Genomic DNA, 13,163 nt, shown 5'->3' with positions numbered 1-13,163 from the left:
CCATCTCCCTCCCCAGTGCTGGAGAGTGTCAAGCAAACCTTTCCCCTTCTCGTCACCCCAGTCTCAGCAGTGTGTTGTTGGTGTATGCTCTGAGTATGCCTGTTCCAAGTTCCCCACCTAGTGGGGCAGGGCTTTCCCAGACCTTGGCTCACATGGGGTGCCAGGGATGAAGGATCATGCTCCTGTAGATGAGCAGTTGGTCTCCCAGAATTTGGCATCCTTGGTCGGGGAGCAGGGCTCAGACATGTGTAGGTGGCAGGGAACCTCAGCTCACATGGAGGGGGTAGGGAGAAGGGTCAGACTCCCCTAGGTAGAGAAGCCCCCTCCAGAACCTGGCTCACATGAGAGGGGCATGGATATGTGGGGTCACACTCCTGTAGATGGACTGGGGCCCCCCAAATAGTGATGCACGGACACACATGGGAGGGGAATGTTGGACAGACACATGCCCTGGCCCTGTTCTCCATGTGATCCTTCCCCTCTCCCTGCAACCTCTCCTCCTATTCCCATCTACTCTTCCACCCCTTACTACCCTCCTTCCCAGCAAGCATTTGCTTTTGTCGTTTATTTTCTAATTACAACAACCAATTGTTTCGTGCCTTCTGGATACAGTATTCTGCCATGCTCAGATAAGTTTCTCCAAAATAAAAATCCCCCTTTGTTAGAGGCAGATTGGAGCATTATGCCTGTTATTTAACTTCTACCCTGGATTTGGATTTGAACTTTCAGTGCTTGAACTTGATGACTGTCATGTACCCTCAGAGCCTCCCATCTTCTATGATATAGAGGTAGTTTTCCAAATAGTTAGCCTCCCTGCACATGCTCAGTGTAATCTATTAGGCATGTAAACCTTAGTGTGCCTAACTGAGAATATCAGCGTGGAAGGCTACTGAGTAACAAAATGGTGGGAAATGCCAATGATCTTGGAGAACCTGGTTACTTTAGAATAATTCCATCCAGGTACTGACCTTTAGGGTGACCAGATGTCCCGATTTTATAGGGACAGTCTCAATTTTTGGGTCTTTTTCTTATATAGGCTCCTATTGCGCCACACCTCGTCCCGATTTTTCACACTTGCTGTCTGGTCACCCTACTGACCTTGAAGGAAAACACTGTTGTACTCTAAATTGAGCAAGAGCTGAGATAGCAAAAACTTGTGATATGACCAAGAGGAAGCTGAGGAATGACCCCAAATGTGAGTGTAGAGAATCTAGGCAAACACTTGAACACCGCCTGACGAAGTCCCCTCCCTCCCCCCCGTTAATATCACGTACTCCTGAGCAGCTAGTCAAGATAAGTGACAACACCAGGTCTAGGCTGTGGCTTTGGAGCGACAAGTGATGCTGATGAAAAACTAAAGAAGAAACTCTTTTTCAATACTATTTAGTTTGATTTCCTCCAAAGGGTTGGTGAGTGTCATGCGCTCTGTTGGGGTAACCATTGAGCATTTCAGACCCTGGTACGATGATCCAAGCCCTGGTTTGATCTCTATCTGTGAGCAAAAAAAGTCAGAAAGTGCAACATTTCAGAAAAGCTGTTTTTGATGGGGTCTGCATCTTGGGGGTCCCAAATTTGAATTACTGACAATATCCTTTGCCCCCTTAAGGCACACCACATTTCAAGGCAATCCGATTAATCATATGGATTTTAGACCACTTAGAACAGTCGAGCTTTAAACAGAAAGCTGATCTTCACTATAGCAGAACTGTTGCTCTACTGTAATAAATGTTACAGGTCTTTGAACATCCCAGTCATCAAGTCAGTTTAGAACTTCTCAGTTTATGAAAGAGAGAAGAGTTGACCTGTTTATACAACGTATGAGGATTCATTTGTAAACAAACAAAGACTAAAAAAGTGTGAAGATTTTAGTATTTGTAAACAGTAAGAGTATCCCTGTGAGATGGAGGGTGGCTGGCAGATTTAAGGTTGTTTGTTGAAATGTGTAATTGTATTTAACGTTTATAGAGTTAAGTAGTTTGAATTTGGGAGTACTTGAATATTTCTCTACATCCTTTTCAGTTCACTCTGATAGTGGTTTGTTTTTTTTGTTTGGTTTCTTTTGTACTGCAATGTAAAGATAAATGTTAAGTAAAAACCTTAAGTTGACAGTTTTTGTCTGAACTTCTTCATTTTGCTTTGGTTTTAAAATAATAATAATTAATAATAAAAACTATTGGGCTAATAAGGTGCTACAGAGCTGTGGTTTTTGTGGAACTTGTGAGCTCAGTAGGAGAACTAGGAATTCATGAACATCCCCCATCTCTGCCACCATATTGGAGGAACTGCGAGGGACCAGCATCATCTTTCTTTGTCGATTCTGCAGAGTTTTGGTCCTGGTTTCTCCTTATCTTGCAATAGACTGAATTATACAAGTGCTGAAGAATGCTTGGCTTCTGCCAGTTTACACTGGTCTATGGTGGAAATTTATACTGTACAATCTAGATTGGGGTGGGCAAAGTACGGCCCACAGGCTGGATCTGGCCTACCAGCCATTTTAATCCAGCCCTCGAGCTCCTGGGGAACGGGGTCTGGGGTTTGCCCTGCTCCAGCACTCCAGCTGGAGAGCAGGGTCGGGGGCCACTCCATGCAGCTCCCGGAAGCAGCGGCATGGCCCCCCTCTGGCTCCTACACATAGGGACAGCTAGGGGGCTCTACTCTGCACACTTCACCCGCCCAAGCGCTGCCCTGGCAGCTCCCATTGGCCAGGAACTGTGGCCAATGGGAGCTGTAGGGGGGGGTGTGCCTGCGGACAGGGCAGTGCGCGGAGCCGCCTGGCTACGCCTCCATGTAGGAACTGAAGAAGGGACATGCCACTGCTTACAGGAGCTGCTTGAGGTAAGTGTTGCCCAGAGCCTGCACCCCTGAGTCTCTCCCTGTGCCCCAACCCCTGCCGCAGCCCTGATCCCCCTCCCATCCTCCAAACCCCTCGATTCCAGCCCGGAGTACAGTCCTGCACCCCAAACCTCTCATCCCCAGCCCCACCCCAGAGTCCACACCCCTAGCTGGAGTCCCCACCGCAGCCCGGAGCCCTCTACCGCACCCTGAACTCATTTCTGGCCCCACCCCGGAGCCTGCAGCCCCAACTGGAGCCCTCACCCCCTCCTGCAGCCCAACCCCAATTTTATGAGCATTCATGACCTGCCATACAATTTCTATTCCCATATGTGGCCCTCAGGACAAAAAGCTGACCCACCCCTGCTTTATATCCTGACACTAAAAATAGTTTGTTTGTTTTTAAAAACCTGAGGATTAATGTTGTCCTGCTGCTAAATGATTCTATAATCTTTTGTTTTGAAGAGGGTATAAACTACACATCAGCAGACAAGAATTTTTTATTTGCCCTCTTAAAAGAAGCAGCTAAAATGGCTATCTAACATGTTAGGAAAAATGTATCCCTATGTGGACTTTTTCTGATAATTTCTGTAGCCAACTTAAAAGGAGCTTATAGTGGTATTGTTGACTTATTCTTAACTAAAGCAGCCTGAACATGGGCATTTATGTTTCAGTTCTTTTGTTCTTGTTTGATTGGATTTTCAGTTCCTCTTATGCATTGGCTTCTCTGAATTAATGATTTTTGCAGGTTGGCTGTAGTCTTGCCAATGCCCAGTGAGTTCTGCCTTTGTACGTGTCTTGTCTCTTACAATTGCTCAAACATGCGTATTGGTTACATGGGAAATCTGTATGCTAAGCATGACAAGTTCAAAAACCCGGACTCCCACAGTTGTGTTATCTGAATAGCCGTGCTGGGCATCAAACGGTGTTCTTGGAGTGCAGCAGACTATAAATGCTGATTTTGTTCAGAACTGAAAATATGTTGAGTCACGGTGCCATGGATATGACTTCTTTCTTTGTCATTTGAAGCTATTATTACTTTAAAGCATCAATAAACTTATTTTCCCCTTTATGGTTTCATGTCTAGAAGGATTTATAATTTGATTTTCAGCAAGGTTCAGCTGGAGATATCCTTATTCACATTGAACAGCACCATATTCTATACAGATTCTTGTACCGCACTTATCACCGTAGTATCAGAGCACCTTCCAGCAGTGTATTAAGCAATATGACTACACTTCTGTCACGTGTTGTTTGTGCTCTCATCCTCTCCCTAGGGGAAGAAACATATGCAGTGGACTGTCTTGTTCTGGAAGGTGTTTTTTTAAAAGGTTGCTATGTATTAGAGAAGGCAAGGTCAAAGAAATGCACCTTGCACTTAGAGCAGTAGGTGGTGAGGTTTGTGATCCTCTTTAGTTCCTAGAAGAGTTCATTCCATGGTCTCGGACCAGCCCCAGAGAAAGTTCTATCTCCTACACAGACAAACTTTGCCCTTATTGTAGAGTTCAGTTGTTCTAGAGGAGTGTACAGGTCTGTCGCATCTTACGCGCATTTAACATGCGCAATTTCAGCTTTACACGGTCAGCAAAAAACAAAACAAAAGAAAAAACAATTTTAATACTGTACCTGTAGTGCGGGCGATTCCGCTCGCCATTACACTCAATGTAATTTTGACTATACGCGATTTTCGCTTTACGCGCTGACTGCAGAACGTAACCCCAGCGTAAGATGCGACAGACCTGTAGTTGTTGATGACAGTCTTCATCCCAGAGATTTAAGGGGTCTTTTAGATACCGTGGCCCAAGCCAGGGAGTGCCTTGAAGATAAGGATGGAGACCTTGAACGTGACTATTTTCTATGGGAAGCCAGTGTAGAGAGTACAGGACAGGCCTGATGTGTTTGTGGTAGCCTCTGTTGCTGAGGAGATGCCCTGCAGTATTCTGTAGTAATTGGAGTTTTCTGAGTGCTGGTGACTTCATGTCATATATATGGCATTGCTGTAACCTAGCCAAGAATTGTGGAATGTGCAAATAACTGAGGCCAGGCCATTGTCTGCCGGGATGGGATGGAGTTTCCTCTAGTGAACCAAAGGTGAAAGAGCCTTACTTGCTGATATAGCTATTGAGAGCTTAGTATTAGCAAGAATCCAAAGGCATTCTTGAACCATGGACCGAATTGAGTAATTGTGGATGTGTTACTCCTGGGGGAATTCTGCGCCAAAAAAATTAAAAATTCTGCATGCAGTATTTGAACATCCTGCATATTTTGTGAAAATAACAATATAATCATGCCAGTTACAATTATTTTGATAATTTATTTCAAAATATCTGTCAGCAAGTATGTCTCTAACAATACAGAGAAAAAAATCTGGTAATTTGTTTTTTTGACAAATAGATTCCTTATGAGGCATATTAAATTACACAAAGTTCTGTATTATTTAAATTACAATACAGAACTGTATTTCCTGCACCTCTCGGAAGCAGTGCACAGGCTTGGGGGAGTAAGAGGTACGGAAAAGGTGAGGGAGAGGGAAGTAGCCTAGGAGAGAACCTGGAGGGTGTTGGTTGTGGGTGGGAGTATAGTGAGGCAGCCTGGTTCCCAGCCACCCCAGAGAGGGACGAGCCCCTCCGCCAAAGTGGGCGGAGCCAGTGGAGCTTGTGCCTGCCCTCCAGAGGTCAGGGCACAGGACAGGAAGTACAAAAGCCCAAACCCAGAGCTCACTAGAGCCCCGGCCGCCGGAGAAGCCAGATGCCTGTGGCCTAGCTCCCAGTGGGGAGACTCCTGCAGTCTGCGATCGACCCGAGGACTGGCCAGACCAGCCAAGGCCTGATGCTGACCAGACCCCGGAGATGCTGTTAAGCCTGCCTGTGGCAAGCTATCCGGAGGAGCTGCCAAGCCTACCGCTCGCCGAGTACCCTGAGGAGCCCATGGTGCTTGATTCCGTGGAGGACACCATCCAAATGCAGGTACCTCTAGAGGGGGAGGTAGGAAGTAGCCCGGGGGCAGCCGACCCTAGTCTGGTTGCAGCACACTCAGAGCCCAATGTCAGTGTGTTGCGGTCAGGATACCCATTGACACAGCAGCAGGTCTTCTGCCACTGCTAGAGCCCCGGGCTGGGACACAGTGGAGTGGGTGGTCCTGCGTCCCCCCTGCCACCCAATGTGTGGGTGGCAGTCTCCCCCTCTCCCAGGCCCTTTGGAGCTAGGACCGGGGCCTCCTAAACGTCTGTATTTGCTCAGCCCCTGCCTGAGTTCCTGGCTGGTTGCTGCCCCACCCTGACCCAGGGCCTGTTACTGAACTGTTTGCTCAGCCCCTGCCTGAGGGCCTGAGCTCCTGTTTGCTCAGCCCCTGCCTGAGCTACTGACTGTTGTTGCCCTATCCTGATCCAGGGCCGGGGCTTGCTAATATTAAACCGTTGGCTCAGCCCCTGCCTGAGGGGCTGACTGTTTGCCGCCCAGCCAGGCTAATTCACTGGACCTAAGTAGTAAGGTGGCCTGGTTCCCAGCTGCCCCGGAGGGGGACGAGCCCCAGCCAAACCCTTCTACAGGGAGGTTTTTATTGGGTGGGTGAGATTGTTAGGAAGCCTCCCCCTTTCAGACCCTGGCTGACCCCAAGCCTCTCCCATGTAGTCACGTACTTCTGCCCCTGTTCCGGCGCCCCTAATCCCCCTGGGTCTCTGCAGCCTTCCTCCCTCAACCCCAGGCTCATCGCTGTCACCCCACTAGCTCCTGAGCCCATGCTCCAGTCTGTCTCCCCACTAGCCATTCTGAACCCCATTCTGTGACTCCCTCCCCCCCCCGAGCAGCCCTGTGTGCCCCACTCTGTCCTAACCTGGCTCCGTGAGCAGGTGCTGTGATGAACTTCTCCTCCTGTGGGAATTCTGCACCACTGGGCACAGAACTTTGTATTTTCCCTCATTAAAAACATTTTGCCTAAGTGCTGCAGTTCTGCCTTTTGCCCACCAGAGGCTGCTGTGGCATTAGAACAGCCAACTGTGATCATGCCGCTGTTCTGGTGCCACAGCAACCTCTGGTGGGCAAAAGGCTGAACTGCAGCACTTCTAGGTAAAATGTTTTTTATGCAGGAAAATACAAAATTATGCGAGACAGATGAATTATGCACGTCTGCAGATGCGCAGAATTCCCCCAGGAGTAATGTGTACCTTCAACTAAGGGAGACTACATTATACCCCATGAGTAGTACCACTGATTTTCTTAGGACTTACTTGTGACTAAACAGCATCATGCACAGTAGCATTTATAGTTAAAATAGTGAGCATTGTTGTATAAAGTCAGAATATTTATGAAAAACCTGTCATTATTTATTCGTGTCCATCTAACTAACCACTAGGCCTCTGATTCTGCAAATGCTTGCTTGTGTGTTTTGTATTTAACTACAAGCATATACTCAAGAGTTTCCAGGCTTGGGACCTAAAACTATACATGCCTAACATTGAATATTCACTTAAAGCCATAATTTCCACACAGGCAGCCTGTAACTTGCTACAGAGAATAATACGCATCTTGTATCTAAGTAAGAGACTTCAAGGACAGCTGCAAGGAGGAAGCAGAGAGATAACAAAAGCTGCCGAGTCTCAATGAAGTTGGTGAGTCCTCTTAGTTATTTTAGTGGCATTTAAGTTTCTGCTCATGAGAAGTGCAGCTTTAGTTTTTGATAGTTTTTTTTTTAAAGATGAAATTAAAGAATTGTCTATTTCCTGATCTGAATTAGAGACCAAGTTTACACTGCAATGTAAGCCCTAGGGTAGTAGAACTCGAGTTAGTAAACTCTTTATTAACTTAGGGATTGAGCATCTACACTCACTTGCAACCCTAGGTTAGGAATTGTTGAACCCTGAGTCACAACCTTGGCTCCCATGTCTACACTGCATTACGCAGGCCTGCGTCCAAATGCACGTCACAGACTTCCTAACACCCTCCCAGAACGTGGCAGCTCTGGCCCTTTGTTGATGGTGCAGTGTGGGAAAATTTGACTATCCAAAGGACAAAGAAAGTTGGCACGTGGGATACTTTTGACCATTTCCCAGAGCACAAGTCCAGTGGGGCTGTGTCTACACTGCAAAGCAATAGAGCCTGAACCCTAGGTCCCAGCTTCAAACAGGCTTGAACCTTTCACTCCCATAAGGTTCAAGCCCTGGAGCATGATTTGTGTGTCGACAGGAGGAGTGTTAGGCTTGAGCCTGAGTTTGAACCCTGGGCTTATCTTGTAATGTAGACATATATTTTTCATGAGGCTTACCTCGATACAGTTGACTAATTACAAGAGAAATCCTCTGATAATGAGTCACATGTTGGGCAAAGACTTACTTAGAGTAGCTAATTTCATATTAACCTGTGACTACATGGAATACCTGCAGAGAGGGAAGGTTATTTAGCAATAATGTTGGCTTTTGAAAGACATTATTCCATTGGGCTTAGAGTAGATCATATTTTGAAATAAATGTATTTTGTTTCTTTAAAAAAAATTAGCCAAACCTGTGGCCTTTCTGAAAGTCTGTTTTAACCAGGTCTTAGGCAAGTAGTTAGCAGGATTAATTTGAATGAAATAATTAGTTAATGAATGTGTTAATTTGCCTTTCAAAAGTTTTTTTTTAAATTTACAGCGGTTTATACCATCTGAGTATTAGCTCTATAATTTTTTTTAAGGCTCTCTCTATCACTCACTATCTTTCTATACTACTTTAAGTGATGTGCAAGACCTTGTCAAAGGACTTTCAGAAATCTAATAAATACATAAATAATAAATACATTCACGTAGGTGTCACTGTTCTCATATTTCATGTTGAAAATTACAATCTTTCCCTAATGCTTATGAAAGTCTATTAATAAGTTTTCTCTAAGTGGGGTACTTGAATAGTGTGCCCTGGTTAAGTAATGAGTCTCACTTGCTACCAGATAGAGGGTGGAATCCTGGCACCATTGAAGTCAATGACAAAACTCCCCTTGACTTCAGTAGAGCCAGGATTTCACTCCAAGTGCTTGCTACAGTGAGTAGTTTCTGTACACTATAGCATTTGCAGATCTGAGTCCTTAGATACTAAATATATCCATAGGCTTTTCTGACCATTTCTATGTTTTAGCATTTACAGAACATTGATTTAATGAGTTGTTTTTTTTTTTTACTTAATTCAGACTAACAACTGTACCACTGAATTTGTGACCAGATGTCTCCATTTATGAAGGTTTTCAGCTGGTCTTGATTTTAAAGATCATTACTCAGTGGGAAGAAAAAACAACATAATAATAAAAGCAAGTCCTAAATGTTAGGTGAAGATAGTTTAAAAAAATTCCTACTTTATGAGAGGAAAAACAGAAATCGTTTTTTGTTTTTTTTTCTTTGAAGGGTTTTATTAAGGTGGGGGTATTCCACAGCACTTCAAGGCAGTGCAAAGACATATTAGGAAATGTATAGTCAGGCCCATAGCAACAAAGAACGTGGCCCCCTCCGAACATATGTCCGGGGCCCCTTACAATGCAGAAACTGGAATGCGGTATTTATTTTATACTATATACAGGGTTCATATTATGTATACATAGGCCTACAGTGTACATGTATTCCGTATTTACGCAAAGCGCTTCTTTCGAGCCTTGTTCTCCGCAAATTGGTTAATCAATGCGTCATAGTCCAGAGATCTGGCAATCTTGTTTTCGATTGAGATAACTGCAAGCGCAGAAAGCCTGTCATCTGTCATAGTTGAGCGCAGGATATTCTTGATCAGTTTCATTCTGCTGAAGCTCCTTTCAGCACCGGCAACAGTAACTGGTGTGTTCAGAAGAATTCTGATGCAAATGCAAAGATTCGGATATATCTCCTGAAGGCTGTTCTTGTATATGTACGTTAAAAAATTGTTTGCCGTGACAAGTCCTCTCTCTTTCTCGATGACAGAAATAAAACGATTCAATTCCTTTATGAGTTCGTTGGCATCAATGTCTCCCATTTTTCTTTCAAAATTTTTGCTGTGATTCTCCAGTTCATTTTCTCTGTGACACTGCTTCAGGCTGTTAGCGTTGTACAGAAATCCAAACAACTTATACCACTCCACGAGTTGGTCAAATCGCGACGAAACAGAAGATATGGCCTGATCAGTGAGAACAAGAAAGAACTGCGATTTGAATTTTTCTTCGGCAGAAAGACGACTCGAATCATCAGCACATTCGTAATCAAACATTCTCTTCTTACGTCGCACCCTGGTTTCTGGAAACACCTGCTCAATACCCATATGCTCTGCTATTTCACGTGCACTTGTGACCACAGAGTTATATCCTGTACTTCGATAGTCTTCCAAAAACTTCATTGTAGCACCGACTTCTGCCTGCAGTACGTCAATTGACACATCTGGTGACTGAATTAATTTGCTGGTTTTATTGACGTGAAATAGTATATCGTACCACGTGTACACAGTCAGAACAAAAGGCCACGTAGTAACATGGTCTAAAAGCGCACCGGCTTCTGTTGCTGTATTGCCATCTTTCTTTTCGAGCGCATATTCTCGCAAAGATGACAAAGCATTGCACAATTCTTCAAGGTGATAACGCAATGGCTTCACAGCATCAATTCTCGACTCCCAATGAGTGTCCGATAACCCTTTAACAGATATTGGCATATGTTCTTGAAGTATATCCCATCGTGAAGGTGACGAAGAAAAGATAACGTATATTCTGTTAATCAGACCGAAAAAGTCAACGGCATATTTCGATGAATTTGCCGCGTCTGATATCACAAGATTCCAAGTGTGAGCTCCACATGGTACATACAAGGCACGGTCATTTATTTCTAGCATGCGGGCTTGAACTCCTTTATTCTTTCCTCTCATATTTGCGCTGTTATCATAAGCTTGGCCTCTCATGTCAGCAATGTCTATTCCTAAGTTGTTTCCCTTTTCAAGAAACGCTTCCAATAAGCCCTCGCCAGTTGTATCATGAACATTAAGAAAACCAACAAACGCTTCACGAATATTGACACCATCTTCACCGTTGCATTCAACAAAGCGTAACACCACAGACATCTGTTCTTCATGTGACACGCCGGGAGTACAGTCCAAAATAACTGAATAATATTTTGCTTTTTTAAGCTGCGCTATGTTGGCCTCTTGAATGTTACTGGCAAGAAGTTGAATCAGCTCGTTTTGGATCTGTGGACTGAGGTACTGAACATGTGTCTCTGCCTTCTTAATCCTCTGTAAAAGTTCGCTGAGGACAGTATCATACTTTGCAAGCAATTCAAACAGTCCCAAAAAGTTGCCATTCGAAGGATCGCCGAGCTTTTCATTACTTCCTCAAAATGCCAAGTTTCTTTCAGACAAGAAAATAATGACATCAACCATGCGTTTGACAACATTTCTCCAGACATCTCTTTCTTTCAGAAAAGTCTGCAATTCGAGTTGGTCAATAGATATACGGTTTGCTATGCCTGACCGAAGGTCAAACCATTTCACCATACAGTCTTGATGACCTTTGCCTGTTTCATGCTGCTGAAGTCTTTTTGACAGTGCAGATGTTCCACGACGTAGCGGTATGTCGCCAGTGCCAAGTAATTTACAACAAAAACAAAAAATGGCATCTTTCTGAACTGAGTACATTCTCAAGACTACAGTACCCACACGAGGAAATAAGGAAACAGATCAACAGAGCCAGATGTGTACCCAGAAGCCTCCTACTGCAAGACAGACCCAAGAAAGAAACCAACAGGACTCCACTGGCCATCACATACAGTCCCCAGCTCAAACCCCTCCAACGCATCATCAGGGATCTACAACCCATCCTGGACAATGATCCCACACTTTCACAGGCCTTGGGTGGCAGGCCAGTCCTCGCCCACAGACAACCTGAAGCATATTCTCACCAACAACTGCACACCGCACCATAGTAACTCTAGCTCAGGAACCAACCCATGCAACAAACCTCGATGCCAACTCTGCCCACATATCTACACCAGCAACACCATCACAGGACCTAACCAGATCAGCCACACCATCACCGGTTCATTCACCTGCACGTCCACCAATGTAATATATGCCATCATATGCCAGCAATGCCCCTCTGCTATGTACATCGGCCAAACTGGACAATCTCTAAGGAAAAGGATAAATGGACACAAATCAGACATTAGGAATGGCAATACATGAAAACCTGTAGGAGAACACTTCAACCTCCCTGGCCACACAATAGCAGATTTTAAGGTGGCCATCCTACAGCAAAAAAACTTTAGGACCAGACTTCAAAGAGAAACTGCTGAGCTCCAGTTCATCTGCAAATTTAACACCATCAGCTTAGGACTAAACAAAAACTGTGAATGGCTTGCCAATTACAGAACCAGTTTCTCCTCCCTTGGTTTTCACACCTCAGCTGCTGGAACAGGGCCTCATCCTCCCTGATTGATCTAACCTCGTTATCGCTAGCTTGCTTCTTGCTTGCTTATATATACACACCTGCCCCTGGAAATTTCCACTGCTTGCATCCGAAGAAGTGGGTATTCACCCACGAAAGCTCATGCTGCAAAACGTCTGTTAGTCTATAAGGTGCCACAGGATTCTTTGCTGCTTCTACAGAACCAGACTAACACGGCTACCCCTCTGATACTTGACACTTCTGAAAGGTTGCCGACCCCTGTCCTAGTGAATAAAGTTCCCAACTGTAGTTGTATAAGCAGTGTGGACAGCTACTCCTACAAAACCAGGCCCTGTGACAACTTCTAGCTGTGATTCAATGCAGAAGAAAATAAAAAGACATGTACACTAAATAAATTCTATAAGAGGATCAATTGCTTTACTGGGAATAAACAGACAACTTTGTAATTAGAAATTTTTGAAGATATGCAGAGTCAGTAGAGCACAAAATACTTGTTACTGAGGGAATAAAAATATAAAATAAAAAGAATTTACCAAAGCAATAGTATTATCATCGGGTAAGAAAACCTTCCTGTGCATGAACAGGAAAGCTCAGTGATGTATAGGTTGTTTTGGTTTTTAAATTAAACGGCTTGATGTTAAATTTACTGCAGGGAAGTTGGGTCTCTGGGAGCCATAGCTAATGACATGCTGGAGTCTTGAACTATTGTGATTAGAAAATTAAATTGAAAAGGCACAGGCCTTTCCTTATCGCTCTTGCAGATAAAATCATAGATAAAGAAACTCCTGAAAGACCTTCTGCTTTAGTTCACCTCTCTGACCCAAGTACTTTTTGTTTCAAGCCCTCATTATGTGATTAACATTCAAATTAACTCCAGAACAGGTCGCCATGTTGCTTCCATTTTGCAAAAATTTAATGCCCACACACTATGTCAAAAGTAATTAGGCTAAGCAACATTAATTA

Source organism: Mauremys mutica, chromosome 1 (genome assembly GCF_020497125.1).
Source record: "Mauremys mutica isolate MM-2020 ecotype Southern chromosome 1, ASM2049712v1, whole genome shotgun sequence".
Classification (NCBI taxonomy): domain Eukaryota; kingdom Metazoa; phylum Chordata; order Testudines; family Geoemydidae; genus Mauremys; species Mauremys mutica.
Note: the sequence above shows the minus strand (reverse complement) of the source record.